The sequence below is a fragment of the Camelus bactrianus genome, chromosome 9 (genome assembly GCF_048773025.1).
Source record: "Camelus bactrianus isolate YW-2024 breed Bactrian camel chromosome 9, ASM4877302v1, whole genome shotgun sequence".
NCBI classification, from domain to species: domain Eukaryota; kingdom Metazoa; phylum Chordata; class Mammalia; order Artiodactyla; family Camelidae; genus Camelus; species Camelus bactrianus.
In genome coordinates this window covers 73,281,358-73,297,278 of record NC_133547.1, presented here as the reverse complement: position 1 = coordinate 73,297,278, position 15,921 = coordinate 73,281,358, and the positions used below count along the sequence as shown (strand labels likewise).

At 41.9% G+C, this 15,921-nt stretch overlaps 1 protein-coding gene and 1 pseudogene across 8 annotated transcripts in view; both read right to left on the bottom strand.

Moving 5' to 3' along the window:
* LOC141578737 (MFS-type transporter SLC18B1-like) overlaps positions 1-15,921 on the bottom strand; it is a 489,075-nt pseudogene that overhangs the window by 203,126 nt on the left and 270,028 nt on the right.
* The window catches only part of TOX3 (TOX high mobility group box family member 3), a 352,097-nt gene that overhangs the window by 151,006 nt on the left and 185,170 nt on the right, over positions 1-15,921 (bottom strand). The window contains exon 1 of one of the 8 annotated variants that reach the window (XM_045506640.2): positions 11,102-11,148. The exons of 6 other annotated variants lie outside the window; for them this stretch is intronic. The gene's annotated coding sequence lies outside the window, so the exon portion shown is untranslated. Of the gene's footprint in view, positions 1-11,101; positions 11,149-15,921 lie in introns of those variants that run through there. One more of the 8 variants, XM_045506643.2, reaches the window with a different exon arrangement.

Here is a 15,921-nt window from a genome sequence, read left to right as displayed (position 1 = left end):
CCCAACCCCAGTAGGGTGCCTTGGTCACAACCAGGCTGGTTTCCTGGCCTAGAGGTGTGAGAGGGGCAGAGGACTCCCTGGATTTATATGCTCTATTACCTGTATTAGTGAGAACACTAGACCGCAGCCATTCATCATCCACCAGGCCACCAGACAAGATGATTCACTCCAGACTTTCAGGTTGAAGTCAATTGAGTATCATTTTAACAGGAGGGAGAGGCGCTTCCATAAAGTGGAAAGAGCTTTATGGCAGAAAGTTGTATTAATGACCCCACTTCAGGGCTTATCAGGAGGAGGTCATATAATCCCTTCCCGGAATTACATGCTGGCCAGTTCAGATAAATAACACAGATCTCCACCATTCATAATCCAAAATGTTAACAATTAATTTCCGAAATCAATCCTGAAGGGGACTGGAAGCCCAAATCGCTAGGCCCAGACAGGCCTTCCTCGGAGGATTTCTCGGGAGTCAAAATTTAAACCTCAAACTTGTAACGAACAGTTGTCAAGACACAGCTGACTTAGGCAATCAAGATAACATTATTCAGCAATAACCCGGGTGAAACATGCTCTAAGTGTGAATTAATAAGTCGGCTGACACGAGGCCCCAGATGTTTCCCACTCTGGCGATATGCCCAAAGTGATGATAAGCAGATTTACATACTTAACTAATATGTTTATTTAAAGGAAATTTCCAAATCCAAAATAACATCCAGATTTCTTATTTGGCTGCAGATCAAAAGACATCCTATCAATAAAGACAGAATCCAGGATAAACCTTTTCAACATCTGCTTAAAACCAAACAACAGATTTGAGGGTTTTGGTAAAACTTAATTGCAGACAAATTTTACTGCCTCTTACATAAATATATATTTTCATGTCCCTGGGGTGGTTCTGACCTCATCAATTCCCGTGTTTACAATGCACCACACTGTTCTTTTACCAGCACCAGTGGATCTGCCTTTACAGAACATTCCAGCCTCAAGGTTTTCTTTAAGACTGAAGGACAAACTGACATTCTCCCTCATCAAGAAAGTCTGAGAGAAAGCCAGGGGCGTGAACGAGGGCTCAGAAGGCTGTAGAAAGGAAAAATTTGCCCTTCTCCCGACCAGTAAGTGCTTTGTTTTCCCATGATTACTAAAAAGCACTTACTGGTTGGGAGAAGGGCAAAAATATTTGGCCTTGCTCTCCCTTCCTATCTGACGGGGACTGTAGAAATAGGGATGCCCCTTGCATACCAACATTTTTCTTTTTGTTGATATTGTTGTTGATAACGATTCCCCCAGGGAGAGCTCAGGAACCGGATCAAAGTGTTAATAGATCTCTGTGCTTGTGAAGGAGATAATAACAGAATGGGGTGCTGGCCATAATAACTCACAGCCCTTTAATGTGAACTAGTTCATGTTCCATAGGTGTTAACTGCTTGAAAATTGGACCAGGATTGTTGGGCACTGAGGCATTTTTCCTCCCCGCTGGCCAGGGTTGCAACTGAACTAAGGATCTGCTTCAGAAACTCCCTTGGCCTAGGGATCTGTTTAGCATCAGGGCTAGTATTAGCTGGCTGGCCCTGGCATGGGGAGACTTCGAGTCAGAAGTCATCCATCTTCACTCCTGCTCCACCCTTTGAACTCAGTCACGTTAAACTTCTGGGTCCAATCTCGTCACAGCCAAGATAGGAAGAATAGGTTGGTGAAAGGAACCAAAGAAATGCAAACTAAAACAGCCATGAGATATTATTCTCCTCCTTTCAATGGGCAAACATATTTCTAAATACCCCATTTGTTATAGTCCAGATTTCCCCAATTATATAGATATGAAACACATATATATGTATGAAATATAGATATCAAAAGCCTTAAAATTTTTAAACCAGAAATTCTACCTTTGACCCCAAAATTCTACTTTTAGAAATACATCTTCAGGAAATAATTAGGGACTTGTGCACGGATTTAACTATGGGAATGCGTGGCTTTGCTTATGATAAGAGAAAAAAAATATTACAAATGACCTAAGTGTCAGACAATTGAGACCGCTAATTAAATGATGGTCTGCAATTTATAAAATTATTCAAACGAAGTAACAGAATAAAATTTAATGATGGTGAATGGTGCTTGTACTATACTGCTGAGTGGGAAAAAAGGAGGTTGCAAAAAAATCGTGTATTGCATCTTGCCATTAAAAGATATGCGGGTACAAATACATAACATGAATATATCCTAATGACATACGGAAAAATTATGACAGTAGTACATCATGTGTCATCATAGTTTGTTTTTTGCTACTGTTTATAATCTAAGTGTCTTATAATCAACAAGTATTACTTTTATTATCAAAAATTCTGAAAATATTGTGAAGGTTTAGATTTTAAAGCAATTGTATAAAGGTATAATTTACATACACTTAAGTGGACTCATTTTTTAAGTATTCATTTCAATGAGTTTTGACAAATGTATGTGCCCCATATCACTAACAAATTAAGATACAGAACAACTGAACTATAGAATTACAGTATAATTTCTACTACCCTAAAAATCTCCTTCATGGCCCTTTGCAGCCAAAGTCTGTCTCACCTCTGCCTTCAAAGCAACTTTCTATCACTGTTATGGGCTAAATTGTGTCCCTCCCAAAATTTGTATGTTGAAGTCCTAACCTTCAGTATACCTCAGAATATGACTGGGTGTGGAGATGGGGCCTTAAAAGAGGAAATTACGGTAAAATGGGGTCATATGGGTGGACCCTATGCCAATATGACTAGTGTCATTACAAGAGGAGAATAGACCACAGACACACACAGTGACACACAGAGAGACGACAGCCAACCACAAGTCAAGGAGAGAAGCTTTCAAAAGCCACCAACCCTGCTGGCACCTTGAACTTGGACTTCTAGTTTCCAGAATCATGAGAAAATGAATTTCTGCTCTTTAAGCCACCCAGTCTGTTGCATTTGTACAGCAGCCCTTGCTAACTAATATGGTCACTATGATATATTTTTTTAAGAGTTTCATATAATGGAATTTTATAGTCTAGCTGTCTGCCTTTTTCTGCTCGGATTCAGCCTTGATGTTTTTGAGATTCATCCTGCTGGTTGTGTGTTATCTGTAGATCAGTAGATTATTTACTCTAATCAGTTGACAATTCCTTTTTATTACTGAGTAGTATTTCATTGTTTGGCAATACCACACTTTTTTTATCCATTCACCAGATAAGGGACATTCATGCTGTTTCCAATTTGGGGCTCCTATGAATAAAGCTACTATGAAATTCTTGGACGAGTGTTTTTGTAGGCATACGTTTTCAGTTGTCTTGGGTAAATATTCATGAGGAGAATGGCTGGATCATAAGGGAGGGTAATGCTTAACTTTAAGAAACTACCAAACTGGTTTCCAAAGTGGTTATACCATTTTACAACCCTGCCAGCAATGTATGAAAATTCTAGTTGCTCCACAACCTTCCAAACCTTTGGTTTCCAGGTCTTAAATTTTAGCCATTCTAGTGGATGTGTGGTGGTGTGTCACTGCAGTTTTAATTGACGTTTCCCTAATGACTGAGAATGTGAGCAGCTTTTCATGTGCTTGTTGGTCTTTTGTATATTTTACTTTGTAAATTGTCATTTCAAATCTTTCTGTCCGTTTTTTCTTGGGTAATTTGTCTTTTACAATTGAGTTGTAAGAGTTCATTATACATTCTAGATACAAGTCTTTGTCACTTACATGCACTGCAGTATTTTCTCCCAGGCTGTGGCTTCCCTTTTTTTTTAATTTTCTATAATTTTAAAGGTTATACTCCCATTTACAGTTATCAGAAAATGTTAGCTAAATTCTCCATGTTGTACAATACATCCTCCAGCCTATCCTACACCCAATAGTTTGTACCTCTTGCTTCTCCACATCTAGACTGCTTCTCCCCCTACCCCCTACTAGTTTTTTCTCTATCTCTGTGAGTCTGCTTCTTTTTTGTTATATTCGCTAGTCTGTTGTATTTTTCAGATTTCACATATAAGTGATATCATACAGTATTTGTCTTTGCCTGACTTATTTCACTTAGCATAATGCCCTCCAAGTCCATCCATGCTGCTGCAAATGACAAAATTTTGTTCTTTTTATGGCAGAGTAGTATTCCATTGTGTGTATATATATATATATATATATCTCACATCCTTACCCATTCACCTGTTTATGGACACTTAAGTTGCTTCTATATCTTGGTGATTGTAAAGAATGCTGTTATGAACATTGGGGTGCATATATCTTTTTAACTTAGTGTTTTTGGTTTTTCTTGGATATACACTCCGGAGTAGAATTGCTGGATCATACAGCAGTTCTATTTTTAGTTTTTTGAGGAACCTCTATACTGTTTTCCACAATGGATGCACCAATTTACATTCCCATCAACACTGTAGGAGGGTTCCTTTTCCCTTTTCTCCACATCCTCGCCAACATTTGTTATTTGTGTTCTTACTGATGATGGCCGTTCTGACAGGTGTGAGGTGATAGGTCATTGTGGTTTTGATTTGTATTTCCTTAATGACTAGCCGTATTGAGCATCTTTTCATTTGCCTGTTGGCCATCTGCATTTCCTCTTTGGAAAAATGTCTATTCAGTTCTTCTGTATGGATTTCTTTATATTTTCTCCATGGTGTCTTTCAAAGAGCAGAAGTTTTTAATTTATTTTGCTTTTGAGCAAAAGAAGTGACCAGTGGTACCTTGTGGGAATTTGAAAGCATCTGCTTTTCTATCTCAGCTGAGTCCCTGAGTTTTTTACTTGATTTCTCTCTCTCTTGCCTCATGGCTTTTCCTCATTAATCCAAACAACTGGAATCTACTGGTGGAAGCTGGGAAGCTGCGAGCAGAAAAGGCAAATGAGTTGCCAGGGAAGCCACAACAAAAACAGAAGCAAAGCACAGCCTGCTCTGGTGCTTCCTCGACCTCTAGGGAGGGAAGTGCTGTGTCTGCTGAAGCATCTTCTAGTCCTTTCTGGCTTTAAACTGATAGCAAACAATTCCTTCATTCACAACCATCAAAAGTTTTTTTTTTTTTCAAGGTATGATCTGGTAAGTGCTGTCATGCTTCTTTGCCTAAAGAAGAAAATATCCTTCAAAATTTTATTAGGAAAGAGACTGTCCAGAAATGTAGAACCGGGCTTTCTGAGCTGTAGAGCTAGCTTATTCCTCCACTCCCCTAGAATCGACTGCTTTCTGCCCCAGACGAACCCCAGGCACACATATCTCACACAACTCAGAGGTTTTAGGGTGTGTATTTCTTTACATGTCTATCTCCTGCAATCACAGTGGAAGCTGCTTGGGGGCATGGCCATGCTTTGTCCATATTTGTGTGGAGGAACCGGCACACAATAGAGCTCAACAGATGCTATACCAAAGGCTGAGATACCTTTTCCTGGTCTGTACTCTACTTGATAAAAAGCTTTCTCTCTGGAGTTGGACAGACCCAGCATCGCATCTCAGCTCCAGCTCTTACCCTTGTGTTACTCAAGTTCTCAGCCTTTGAGCCTCAGTCTCTTCAGCTTACTAAAGGAGAATGACGGTTACGACGACAATCACATCTCATCGGTTTGTGTGTATTAAATGAGCAAACACAAGGTGTGCAACCCAGTGCCTGGCTCATAGGAAGGGCTGTGTCGACGTTATCTCTGATTATTTATATGTTGTATTTTATGCAACTCATTTCTTATAAAATTACTCTTGATGTTTGCTGGGGGTAGAAGATGATGGTCATGGTGATGATGATGGTAATAAAATAACTATCAGACTAGGTGCCTGACATGCATTATATTTTTTTTTAATCTTTACTGTGCAGATTTGAACCACAGTTCTTTTTACTGCTGTTTTATAGCTGTAACTGAAGCAACTGCATGAGGTCACAAAGTTCGTAAGTGATGAAACTGGGATTCGGACTCTAATCTCTTTCAGCACAGTCACTCTGTCCCTTCGCTCAAAAAGGTATTCTCTGATGCACAGGAGAGGATGCCTGTAGCCAAGCAGGAGCGACTAAGTCACAGACATAGGGTTGTCAGATTGTTCAGCCCAGAGGAGCGGGGCTCAGCCAGCTTTGGAGACTATCTGTTTTATTCTTCCCTCCTTAGGAGATTATGTCAATTAGCATTAAGTTCTGTAGCATATTACAGACAAATAACAGTGGCTAAAAGATGATCGATTTATTTTTATCTTACTTAAGAAAAGAGGAGAGATATTTTATCTAAAGCTGATGTGGTGGGTTTCAGTCAGCAGAATCAGAATTTCTTCTACCTTTCTGCCCCTCAAAATTAACAGTTGACTGAAGTGCTCCCCTTCCTCATTGGGCTAGAAACTTCCTGGCCCCACTGAGGGACTTCCAGCCCCAAGAAGCAGTGCAGCCCAAAAACCTTTTGTCTTGGGGATTTGAGACCCTCCTACCCCACTGAGTGCCAGGGTTCTGCTGGCCTGGGGAAACCCCTCTGTCCCCCCAGGTGGCTCTACTAGAGACCACTGGGAGCCCCCGCAGTACCAGATTTACCAAAGTCATACCATCAAGGCTCTGAAAATTAAACTGTCATTGGACACATTTGTCCTAGACTCACATCTCAGCTCCACCTCTTGCCAGCCCACAAAAGCATGCCCAGGATTGTTTGCTGAACAGTCCCATAGTTTCCCTGTTAAACTGAAAGATTTAAATAGGACCCAGAGTTTCCTAACAATAGTAGCCAAAATGTCCAGGATACAATTGAAAGCCATCATTCCAAGAACCAGGAAAATCAAACTTGAATGAGAAAAGACAATCAGCCAACACCAGGACTAAGATAAGTCAGAAGCTCGAATTATCTGACAAGGACTTTAAAGCAGCCATCATGAAAATGCCCCAACAATCAACTACAAATGCTTCTGAAAAAAATGAAAAAAATAGAAAATCTCAGCAAAGGTAAGTTTTCTTTTTAAGAGAGCCAAATGGAAATCATAGATCGAAAAATATAAAGACAGGAATAGAAGGAATATATCTCCCAGCTGGGTCAGCGCCATCAAAGAATCCCCAAAGAACCACTCAGTGATTTCCACTTAATCTCATTGGCTACTTTCCAGCTACAGGGGAAGCTGGGTAATGTAGTCTTCAAGTTGGACCATGAGGGATAGATTGGAGTTTTGTTTATTGGGTAAAAGGAAAGAATTGGGTAAGTAACTACCCACATCTGCTACTGAAACAAATGGCTCATATGGTGAGAATGAGACCAAGGCTCCAGGAGTGCATTGGAATATGGACTTCTTATGGATACAACCAAGAGAAATCGTGTGCCCATAATGAGGATAATACACTTTTAGTTTCATCTGGTATGATCCACAGTTACCAAGATTCCTAAGAGCCTGCACAAAGACAACTTGATGTGACCTAATGTCACTAACACCTCAACAGGCTCACCTTCTCAGGGAAGGCCACTTAATTACCTGATTAATTTGCTCATCTTAATTAACTTGTCTCTATTGTTGATAACCTTGTATTGATTGTTCTGCTGGTAGTAATTAGAAAAGTGGTAGAGAAGTAAATGGAGAAATTGCAAGAAGGAAAAACAGAACATGCATTCCTGTCTCCCAGGAATCTACCCTCTAGGCTTTGAGCTCAACACTTTCGTTTCTCCTTCTGGGTTAATATACTAGAGAGGCAAATCATTTCTCGGCTAATCATTTCTGCCTGCTCCATATTCCTTCTTAGAGGGTCTGCCCTTTCCATGTCCTCAGAGACTCTGCTTCCTTAAAACAGACTCACGGACGTGGAAAACAAACTACGGTTACCAAAGGGGAAAGGGCGGGGGGTTGGGGATAAGTTAGGGGTCGGGGATTAACAGACACACATTACTATATATAAAATAAACAACAAGGACCTACTGTCTAGCACAGGGAACTATATTCAATTTCTTGTAATAACATAGAATGGAAAAGAATCTGAAAAGAAAAAATATATATGTATGTATATGTATAACTGAATCACCTTGCTGTACACCTGAAACTAACATTGTAAACCAACTATACTTCAATAAAAATTAAAAAAAAAAAAAGACTCTGCTTCCATATCCCTTCATGGCCCTACCCCCTCAACCACAGCTGACTGGACAATGGATAAACATACAACCTAAGATGAATCAATCATTCTGTCAGTTTTTTGGAGCATGAAGAAACAGTATCAGTTAATTCGGGGTGCTGCAACTGTAGGATTAGACAGCTCTGGAGGGCAGCCAGGGCAGTCATTTTGTGGCAGCCATCTTGAACCTACAAGATTCAGGTTTAACTCCCACCAGCAATCAGAGAGCTGGCCAGTCAAGTTTACTGGACTCCCAGTAGCTTTACAATTCCTGGTCTCAGATTTTTCCCCCCTACCCATACTGCTTATTCTGGGGTTGATAGGATACCTCTGATTCTTTTACAAAAGTCTCCTTGTACATAAGTTCACACAAATTGGTTGCCATTTCTTGCAACCCAGTGAGCTCTTAATATAGTAAAGCACACTCACCATTGACTTCTCTCCATTTTAGTTTTAAATGTCTCTGGTGAAAATGCACATTTAGGGAACCTATGAAACATCAGTAACATGGAAGTTGCTGTCAAAAATGTATAACCTGAGAACAGACTGATGGTTGGCAGAGGCAGGGGATGGGGGTAGGAGAAATGGGTGAAGGTAGTCAGAAACAAACTTCGAGTTACAAGATAAATAAGTTCTGGAGATATAATGTACAATGTAATAACCATAGTTAATAATACTGTACTGTGTATTTGAAAGTTGCTAAGAGAGTGGATCTTAAAAGTTCACATCTCAAGGGGGAAAATGTTGTAAATATGTGAGGTGATGGATGTTAACCAAATTTATTGTGGTAATAATTTTGCAATATATGTGTATATTAAATCATATAAAATTATATATCTTAAATAAATACAATTCTTTATGTTAATTGTATCTCAATAAAACTGAGGAAAATGTATAAACTGATACACTGCTCTGCCCTCCATCAGGACCAGTATTAAGTCTTTCCTACCCAGTAAATCAGGGCTCTGCCTGCCATGAACATGTCACCATTTCACCACCGACTTTACTTCTTTGGAATCCCCTAATTCTCATACGCCACCCAGATTCCCAGAACTCTACTGCCTCCCAGAAGTGATCATAGTCAACACTCAGTGCCAGTTATTTTGGCTTGGGGCCATGGCCTTGCAATGCTGGAGCTGAAGTGATGCTCTCCTATCTAATTTGATTGGATTGAGTGTTCCAGTAAGACTGGCGATGTTTTCCTTGCTTCAGGGTCCATCCTAATGAGCAAATGCTGCCTGTCTTTCATAGAAGGTTGCAAACGTGGCCTTGTAAAGGAAATCTTTGCAAATGCTTCTCGGTGTCTCAGAGATCACCCAACACACTTACACGTGGGGTATGCTGGGAAAGACTAAAATAAACCTGATTTATCCTCCACATACACCTTTTATTATTGTAGGTTCAGAGTCTTTAAAACATACGTTCCTCCAAACTTTGTTTATTTAGGATATGATGGAAGTGAAAGAGCCAACAAAAATTAAAAGCGTCTTAGTCAGGGAGACAGAGCCACGCCCGTCTGGAGTCCTGTAGCCCCAGTCCTCTTATCTGGCCCGAAAGCCCTGCCTCAGTTTGCACAAGTCGCACAAACAAAAACAGCTCCAAACTTTGTTGAGAAGAATAAGGACATCTTAACAAAGAAAGAGCAGTGCAGAGGAAGCCATGTGCTTCTCACAGCTCTTTGACGGCTTCGTAGTGCTAAGAGCTTTCACCATCCCTGACAGAGCGACAGTCTGGAAGCTCAATCCCAGAAGATGTAGGAAGCCCATCATAGCCCTAAACTTCATATAAGAAAGTCAAGCAACACTTTTTTCTTCTCTGTTACCTGAGCCTAACCTAATCCTCATGAATACACAAACTTCGGTGTTGACAAATATATACCTACAACAGCACAAATGGCAACATGGTATTCCAGGATAGGGAAGGACCACAGTTTACCATTGTAGAATGTTTAAGCTAGTTTCAATATTTTTCTATCTTAAACAAGGCATCAATGGACCCACTAGTAGTAAAACATCCATGTGCATCCTCAGATATCTCCTTAGGATAAACTCCTAAACTACTCTATGTACACCAGTTTATCAGGGTACAGCTAAACTATTGAACATATTTAAGATTTTTGGAACTTTTTGCAAAATTCTTCTCCAGGGAGGTAGCACCAAATTATGCTTCTGCAAAACTTGCAAGAAGCTATCTGTTTATTGATACCCTCAACGCACTGGGGATGATTATTTTTTAACTTTGACCATTTGATTTATACTAGGCTTTTGCAATCAGAGCCAAGGTAGTGTGTTATCTCTCGGTCTAATAATAACTATCCTCTCCCCATCACCAAAACCAACGCTATCAATTTCTCTGCACTAGTGGTGCCAGCACCAATTATACTTCTACCATGTTTATTTCATCTAGCAGAAGAGGAAATTTACAACCATTCATTCATTTATTCATTCAACCAATGTTACTGAGTACCTACTTTGTACCAACATTGTTGTAGGTGCTGTTGATACAGTGATAGGTAAGACTGACAAGATCCTTATCTTCAGGGAGCAGATGACCCCTGCCACCATTCACACAGCAGCCTGCCTGGGGCTCAAGATCTCCTTCCATCCCTGCACACTGGACCCATCCCAGATCTTCCTCTTTCTCCCATGGACATTCACTCATCAGCCTTGGAGAGCTTCACAGACATCATCTTCTTAATCCTGCTGGTCATAATTGGAGATGGTCACCGTGACAACACTATAATGGACTCTTCATGAGTAATTTGAGTATTAGACATATCAGAGTGGGTCCAAATATGCTAAAGAGGAGACTCAGTCTTAATTTAATAGAATATTAATTTTTCCTGAGTGCAGTCTCTCAATTATAGATGGTATTCTCTGGCATCCAAATTACTTCAATCGTATGGGCAAGCCATAGGTCCCACTACCCTTCAATTCCTGAGCATCTAACCAGCCCAAGGAGGTCAGAGCTTTGGAATATTCCAGGAATCACAGACTCTCTAAGGCAGATGCCATGTCTGAAAAAGTGAAGTACAACCCACCTCCTATTTAGGAATCTCTCCAGTCTTCACGTTTCACATGCTGTCACCCTCCAGCTCTGCAGCTTTCTAGGGTAGACACAGAGGACCTGACCCAGGAGCCAGGATCCTTTCCCAGATGCAGCCAGAGTCAGACACAGGTTTGGGGACTGCAAAGAAATATGCTAAGTGATAGATAAAGACAAATACTGTATGATGTCACTTATATGTGGGATCTAAAAAATACAACAAATTGGTAAATATGACCCAAAAAAGCAGACTCACAGACATAGAGAATAAACTAGTGGTTACCAGTGAGGAAACGTGGGTAGGAACAATATAAAGGTGGTGGAATGCGAGACACAAACTCCTGGGTGTAAGACAGGCTTAAGGATGTATTGTACAGCAAAGAGAATATAGTCAGTATTTTGTAATAACTGTAAATGGAAAGCAACTTTAAAATTTGTTTTAAATTTAAAAATAAAGAAGTGTCTAAATGTTCTAATCTGAGGGACAGTGACCTGACAATGGCTCCAAAAAACCCCAAAATATCTCTGGATCCTCAACTACAGCCCCAGTCAGGTCACATGGGTCTGTCTCTTGCAGATTTTATGAGAAAAAATAATGTATATTTCAGGAGAATTCCAAGTCCGAGAGGATGATGCGTGCATGTGTGAGTGTGTATGTTCATACATGTGAATGTGTGTCCGTGGATGGAGATGGGGGAGTTCTTTACAAACCATCCAGCAAATACAGGTGAATGGGCCTGACCATATATGTGCATGCAAGTCTCCTCCCTTTTGCTACTTTCCACAGGAGCAAAAGAAAGAGATCAAAAGTCATTGAGCTCTGCAGTTTCCATCATACATTTGCTTGTTTCTGTCTGTTCCCTGAAGGAAGGTAAGCTCTGTGGGAGCAGGGGTCTGGTCTATCTTGCTTGCTACCACCTCCCAATAGCCTAGAATGGTGCCCGGCATATAGTAGGTGCTCAAAAATTAATGTAAACAAAGACATCATCACATTTCATTCACTCAATGATGCTGCGTGGGGACCTCCATTACTCATTCACTCATTCAACAATTTTGCCTAAGTGTCTACTATGCTCCTGACATCCTACCAGCCACGAATTATAGTTAATCATCTTCTTCCTCCCTGCCAGGTCCCTTTGTACCTGTATCACAGAAGATAGGATGCGCCTTTGTTAGCAGTTTGCACAGACACTTGGCATTTTATCTGTCCCTTCAAAACAATTTTGGCACAAGGGAGGGGAACCACATTTGATTTATGACTGACGATGTAGATAAATGCCATCCTCCACCAATGCACACACACACATACGCACTCATTCACTCACACATATGAGGTACAGGGGAAGAGATGTGGTTCCAATAACTCCACATTTATATCTTCCTGCCCCCAGTGCAGGCAGGTAGGATCCCACCCAACTCATACGTACATCTCAATTTCACCACCTCTCTCCTTCCCCAGTGCAGAGTCTCAGCTTACACTGAGCCTTGTCCTGCAGAGAACAAGCCTTTCTCATCCCGATGCTGGGATCGCCAAAGTGGGCTCTACCTCCAGCCAGGTACCAAGTGAGAAAGTCAGAAGCATGGTGGAGGTCTCAGTATTCCCAAGGGGAGATGAGAAGAAGGGGCCCCAGAGGGTGAAGTCTCCTGCAGCCGGCTCACGGGTGACTGGCACCTAGGTTTAATGGAGCTGGCTTTGGGACCTGGGATCAGGCACACTGCCATCGCAGCAGATGGGCACGTGGGGAGATAGCCAACAGATAATGTATGAGCAACGAATGTGTTTGTCGAGGGCAGTTTTCCCAGGCAGAGGCATCAACACAGACTCATCCTGAGTCTCCACACCTGTGCGCCTCTTCTGTTTAAAAAATCTGCTGGAGGCTGAGGTCCCAAACACCGGGGAGGGCCCCCCACAACTGCTATCTAATTCCTACAGGAGGGAGGAAAGGATGACTCCAAGGGAGCGCAGGGAAGGATGCCCCAGGGGGAGCAAAATGATGCTGACTCCTATTTCCAGTGAAAGCATCAAGAAGGAGTGAGGTTGGACGCAAAGAAGATTCCCATGGGTTTGTCTGTATTTCTCCTCTTGCAGCTGAGAAGTCGGGAAAGCCATTTTATGACACTCATGTAGCCCTGATGAGCTTGGAGGAAGAATGGAAACATACACAACATTGGCAGCTGCCCTAGGGCCTCCTCCATGAGAACCATAAGTTCTATCTTTGCAAGGTATAAATTATGAAAATCATGACTCATGTGCAGAGGTAAGAAACGCACAGCTCGTGTGCAGACACTGACTCATCTTGTGTCCAGAGGAGACCCCACAAACTGATTACAACGTATTTAGTATTTTCCCATGATCCCAAGGTAGGGCTTCAGATCATTTGAAATTTACTATCTAGTACATTCACAGGGTGCAAAATATACAAGTATATATTTGATAAACCCCCTCCCTCTCACCCCTGATCCCCAGCCACCCAGTTCCCGTCCCCAGACTGGGACCAATGTGCTCAGACTCAAAATCTTTTATGAGACAACATTCCAGGCAACCCATCGCTTTGAGAGGATGTGGTGCAGGAGATGAAACTGACTTCCCACTCACAATCTAGTCTTCCAATTTCAGAAAAGTGGCCCAGCAGCATTTTTTTCCAGCCTTAGTCTCTGTCACTCAGTGGTCTGCAGACTTGGCTCTGGGGCAATGATTAGACCCATGATAACAATTTTATACAGATGGGTACCTGTGTGCCCACAAAATCCTGAGTAAAGTCTGGGCCTCACAGAGGTTGGCATCCACCAAACAGGGCTAGCATCACCTGGTAGGGCTTTGCCTACTAGATCTTCCCATGGACTATCTGAAGCCTTCACTGGGGGACGAGGGGCAGATGCCTAGCTGGAGAATTTTCACTGGGCTGTGAAGGTTGACAAGACAAGGGACAGAAGAGCAAGCACTGGACTGGTTCCCATCTGGGACCTTCTCCCTGTTCTGGTATCTCCTAGTTGTGTGACCTTGGGAATGCCACTTCCCGTTTCTGGGGTAAAATGAAGGGCTGCCCTGTTGAAGAGCAGTAGCAGGGTGATTACATCCATGGACCTTTGAGCCCAGCTATCTAGGTGGGACTCTCGTCTCTAGTCCTCACCAGTCTGTGGCTCTGTGTGAGACACAGAAACTCTTCTAACCATCATGTTCCCCTAAGTAAAGTCAGGATAATAATAGTACCTCCCTCCTGGGGTTATTGTGAGAATTAAATGGGCTCACAATACATTTAAACTGTGTTACATAATCCCTAACACATGGTCCGCACTCAATAAACTTTAGCTGTTATTATTTTATGATGACTTTCAAAGGTGGCAGTAGATAGTAAAAGGAACAGACTGGGGAATTAACTACCTACTTTTATGCCAATACTGCTGATGACAACTGGTTACTAAGTTATTTGAAACTTCTCAACTTGCCCTTGCTGCCACCCATGTCCTCCGGCTGCAGTAGTATTAATTCTGTAATCAGTGATTAGATCCAGAGGTGTTGATGGTGGTAGCCTGCTTCCACCAAAATAAAGTTTCTTCCACCTTGATATCAAAATCACTTAGGCTAAAAGAGAACTAAGAAAATGTCTATAGGGAAAGCAGGCTTCATGCTGAAGATGTGGTCATGGCTTTTGTCCTTAGTAGGCAAAATAGGGAAGACCTGTTTGGTGGTAGGAAGGTTTGGTCCCCGTGTTATCAAAGTAGCAATAGACCTCCATTAAGAAACTTTCCTGAGAAGTGTCATCAGTGTCTCTGCTATGAGTTGTAATGGGTCCCCCTAAAAGGTGTGAGGTACCCTCAGTACCTGTGACGATGACCTTATTTGGAAACAGGGTCTTTGCAGAGACCATACTGAATTAGTGTGGGACCTCATCCACTAAAACTGATGTCCATATAAGAAGAGACACAGACACACAGGGAGACCGCCATGTGCTCACAGTGGCCCAGATTAGAGTGAAGTGTCTACAAGCCAAGGAAGGCCAAGGATAGCTGGCAGGCACCAGAAGCTAAGGGAAAGGCATGGACATATTTTCATCTAGATCCTTCAGAAAGAGCATGGTCCTGCCAATACACTGTTTGCAGACTTCTATCCTCGAGGACTATGGAGAGAATAACTTTTTCTTACGTTAAGCCATCCAAATTTGTGGTAATTTGTTACAGCTGCCCTGGGAAGCTAACGTAGTCTCTGATGACAGTCAACTTGGAAGCTTGAGAAAAAAAGGAAAGGCAGAGAGATAACATCTTTGAGACCATATATGCCTATTCTCATCTGCACATATTTAAATAATTATGCCCAGAAGGATTATGTCATCAATGTTCTGCTAACCTCATTCCCATTTCAGGGTCCATCTGGTTGTTCCCTCACGCTGGAAATCTCTTGTCCCAAATCTTACCGTGTAGCACCTCTCTTGCAGTCAGTCTGAGAGGCTTTCGTGGACTATCTTGACTCCAGTAGCCCAAGCCTCCTGGCACTCTTTATCATTTTTCCCTGTTAAGTCATTTCAAAACCCAATGCCGTATGCAACTCTCTTGTTGAGTTGCTGCCTGTTTGGCTTGCCCCACTCCACTGTGGCAGGATGTGAATGCCACAGAAGAGGAACATGCTGTCTTGGGCCCCCCTCTCTGCAGCACTCAGAACAGCACCTGGTTCGTAACAGGAACATGATTCCATAATCCATCATGTCTAAGATGACCTCAGTTGTGAACTGCATCATTCCTGTGCACCACTAAGACAAAAGAAGGCTGCTAATGAAACTCTGGCCAGACAGTAACCAAGAGACATATCTCGACTCAGAG